Source organism: Oncorhynchus nerka, unplaced genomic scaffold, assembly GCF_034236695.1.
Source record: "Oncorhynchus nerka isolate Pitt River unplaced genomic scaffold, Oner_Uvic_2.0 unplaced_scaffold_8504, whole genome shotgun sequence".
In the NCBI taxonomy this organism is placed as follows: Eukaryota; Metazoa; Chordata; class Actinopteri; order Salmoniformes; family Salmonidae; genus Oncorhynchus; species Oncorhynchus nerka.
Window position 1 is genome coordinate 880 of NW_027032817.1, and position 4,150 is coordinate 5,029.

The 4,150-nt window shown below is 55.5% G+C and overlaps 1 pseudogene; it reads left to right on the plus strand.

Annotated features, from left to right (window-relative positions):
* The first annotated feature begins 324 nt into the window (after window positions 1-324).
* LOC135565996 (monocarboxylate transporter 4-like) lies at window positions 325-3,807 on the plus strand (annotated as a pseudogene).
* Window positions 3,808-4,150: the final 343 nt, after the last annotated feature.

The window sequence follows — 4,150 nt, forward strand, 5'->3', positions numbered from 1 at the left end:
CTATGACTTCTATTTCTATTGTAGCGACACTTTAATCCCAACACCTAGCAACCTCGATCAAGAGCTTTGGATCTCTTGGTGCAACAGCCAAGGTGTTGGGTTGACAGACGCTGGACCTGGGTTCGAGTCCCGGTCAGGACTAATCCCAACAACTAGCAACCTCGTCAAGAGCTTTGGATCTCTTGGTGTAACGGCTAAGGTGTTGGGTTGACAGACGCTGGACCTGGGTTCGAGGTCCCTGTCCAGGACTACCCCCCCAGAGTTAGCTATACCATAACCCACCCCCTTCCTTTTTCTCCTCTCAGATCCAAAGTTAGAGGGACCATGGGAGGTGCGGTGGTGGACGAGGGACCTGGGGGGGAGTGAAGGCACCAGACGGGGGGTGGGGCTGGGCTGTGCTGTCCGGCTGTTTCGTCATCACTGGGATTCTCCTCGCCTTCCCCAAGGCTGTCAGCGTGTTCTTCAAGGAGCTGATCAGAGAGTTCGATGGGGTACAGCGACACAGCATGGATCTCATCTATACTGCTGGCTATGCTGTACGGCACAGGTAGAGGATGTGTACACACACACACGCACGCACACGCACGCACGCGCACGCACACGCACACACACACACTCACACAGGCAGGTACCCGAGTGGTGCGGTGGTCTAAGACACTAGTTGTGCCACTAGAGATTCTGGGTTCGAGTCCAGGCTCTGTCTCAGCCGGCTATGACCGGGAGACCCATGGGGCGGCGCACAATTGGCCCAGCGTCATCCTGGTTAGGGGAGGGTTTGGCCCAGTGTCATCCTGGTTAGGGGAGGGTTTGGCCCAGTGTCATCCTGGTTAGGGGAGGGTTTGGCCCAGTGTCATCCGGGTTAGGGGAGGGTTTGGCCCAGTGTCATCCTGGTTAGGGGAGGGTTTGGCCCAGTGTCATCCGGGTTAGGGGAGGGTTTGGCCCAGTGTCATCCTGGTTAGGGGAGGGTTTGGCCCAGTGTCATCCTGGTTAGGGGAGGGTTTGTCCCAGTGTCATCCTGGTTAGGGAGGGTTTGGCCCAGTGTCATCCTGGTTTTGGCCCAGTGTCATCCTGGTTAGGGGAGGGGTTTGGCCCAGTGTCATCCTGGTTAGGGGAGGGTTTGGCCCAGTGTCATCCTGGTTAGGGAGGGTTTGGCCCAGTGTCATCCCTGGTTAGGGAGGGTTTGGCCCAGTGTCATCCTGGTTAGGGGAGGGTTTGGCCCAGTGTCATCCTGGTTAGGGGAAGGTTTGGCCCAGCGTCATCCTGGTTAGGGAGGGTTTGGCCCAGCGTCATCCTGGTTAGGGGAGGGTTTGGCCCAGCGTCGTCCCTGGTTAGGGAGGTTTGGCCCAGCGTCGTCCTGGTTAGGGGAGGGTTTGGCCCAGTGTCATCCTGGTTAGGGGAGGGTTTGGCCCAGTGTCATCCTGGTTAGGGGAGGGTTTGGCCCAGTGTCATCCTGGTTAGGGGAGGGTTTGGCCCAGCGGCGTCCTGGTTAGGGGAGGGTTTGGTCCAGCGTCGTCCTGGTTAGGGGAGGGTTTGGCCCAGCGTCGTCCTGGTTAGGGAGGGTTTGGCCCAGTGTCATCCTGGTTAGGGAGGGTTTGGCCCAGTGTCGTCCTGGTTAGGGAGGGTTTGGCCCAGTGTCATCCTGGTTAGGGGAGGGTTTGGCCCAGTGTCGTCCTGGTTAGGGAGGGTTTGGCCCAGTGTCATCCTGGTTAGGGAGGGTTTGGCCCAGCGTCGTCTGGGTTTGGGGAAGGTTTGGCCCAGCGTCGTCTGGGTTTGGGGAAGGTTTGGCCCAGTGTCATCCGGGTCAGGGGAGGGTTTGGCCCAGTGTCATCCGGGTCAGGGGAGGGTTTGGCCCAGTGTCATCCGGGTCAGGGGAGGGTTTGGCCCAGTGTCATCCGGGTCAGGGGAGGGTTTGGCCCAGTGTCATCCGGGTCAGGGGAGGGTTTGGCCCAGTGTCATCCGGGTTAGGGAGGGTTTGGCCCAGCGTCGTCCGGGTTAGAGGAGGGTTTGGCCCAGTGTCATCCTGGTTAGGGGAGGGTTTGGCCCACTGTCATCCTGGTTAGGGAGGGTTTGGCCCAGTGTCATCCTGGTTAGGGAGGGTTTGGCCCAGTGTCGTCCTGGTTAGGGAGGGTTTGGCCCAGTGTCATCCTGGTTAGGGGAGGGTTTGGCCCAGTGTCGTCCTGGTTAGGGAGGGTTTGGCCCAGTGTCATCCTGGTTAGGGAGGGTTTGGCCCAGCGTCGTCTGGGTTTGGGGAAGGTTTGGCCCAGTGTCATCCTGGTTAGGGAGGGTTTGGCCCAGTGTCATCCGGGTCAAGGGAGGGTTTGGCCCAGTGTCATCCGGGTCAGGGGAGGGTTTGGCCCAGTGTCATCCGGGTCAGGGGAGGGTTTGGCCCAGTGTCATCCGGGTCAGGGGAGGGTTTGGCCCAGTGTCATCCGGGTTAGGGAGGGTTTGGCCCAGCGTCGTCCGGGTTAGGGGAGGGTTTGGCCCAGTGTCATCCTGGTTAGGGAGGGTTTGGCCGGCAGGGGTATCCTTGTCCCATCGCGCTCTAGTGACTCCTGTGGCGGGCAGGGAGCATGACAGCTGACACGGTCGCCAGGTGTACGGTGTTTCCTCCGACACGTTGGTGAGGCTGGCTTCCGGGTTAAGTGGGCATTCTGTCAAGAAGCAGTGTGGCTTGGTTGGGTTGTGTTTCGGAGGACGCACGGCTCTCGACCTTCGCCTCTCCCGAGTCTGTAAGGGAGTTGCAGCGATGAGACAAGACTGTAACTACCAATTGGATGCCACATAGCTGGGGAGTAAAATAAAAAATTGGATACCACAGAAAAATAAAAAAGACAGGTAAACTGATACTGTCTAACACACACACACACACACACACACACACACACACACACACACACACACACACACACACACACACACACACACTCTGACACACAGATTCGATACGTGTGTGTTCCTCTCCCTGCAGGTCCTCTGTGCAGTGTGTTGGTGAATCGTTACGGGTGTCGTCCGGTGATGATGGTGGGGGGACTTTTTGCCTCTCTGGGGATGATTCTGTCGTCCTTCTCCACCAGCATCATCCACGTCTACCTGTCTACTGGAGTCATTACAGGTTGGTCCACATCTACCTCTCTACTGGAGTCATTACAGGTTGGTCCACATCTACCTGTCTACTAGAGACATTACAGGTTGGTCCACATCTACCTGTCTACTGGAGTCATTACAGGTTGGTCCACATCTACCTGTCTACTGGAGTCATTACAGGTTGGTCCACATCTACCTGTCTACTGGAGTCATTACAGGCTGGTCCACATCTACCTCTCTACTGGAGTCATTACATGTTGGTCCACATCTACCTGTCTACTAGAGACATTACAGGTTGGTCCACATCTACCTGTCTACTGGAGTCATTACAGGTTGGTCCACATCTACCTCTCTACTGGAGTCATTACAGGTTGGTCCACATCTACCTGTCTACTAGAGACATTACAGGTTGGTCCACATCTACCTGTCTACTGGAGTCATTACAGGTCGGTCCACATCTACCTGTCTACTGGAGTCATTACAGGTTGGTCCACATCTACCTGTCTACTGGAGTCATTACAGGCTGGTCCACATCTACCTCTCTACTGGAGTCATTACATGTTGGTCCACATCTACCTGTCTACTAGAGACATTACAGGTTGGTCCACATCTACCTGTCTACTGGAGTCATTACAGGTTGGTCCACATCTACCTGTCTACTGGAGACATTACAGGTTGGTCCACATCTACCTGTCTACTGGAGTCATTACAGGTTGGTCCACATCTACCTGTCTACTGAGTCATTACAGGTTGGTCCACATCTACCTGTCTACTGAGTCATTACAGGCTGGTCCACATCTACCTCTACTGGAGTCATTACATGTTGGTCCACATCTACCTGTCTACTAGAGACATTACAGGTTGGTCCACATCTACCTGTCTACTGGAGTCATTACAGGTTGGTCCACATCTACCTGTCTACTGGAGTCATTACAGGTTGGTCCACATCTACCTGTTTACTGGAGTCATTACAGGTTGGTCCACATCTACCTGTCTACTAGAGACATTACAGGTTGGTCCACATCTACCTCCATACTGGAGTCATTACAGGTTGGTCCACATCTAC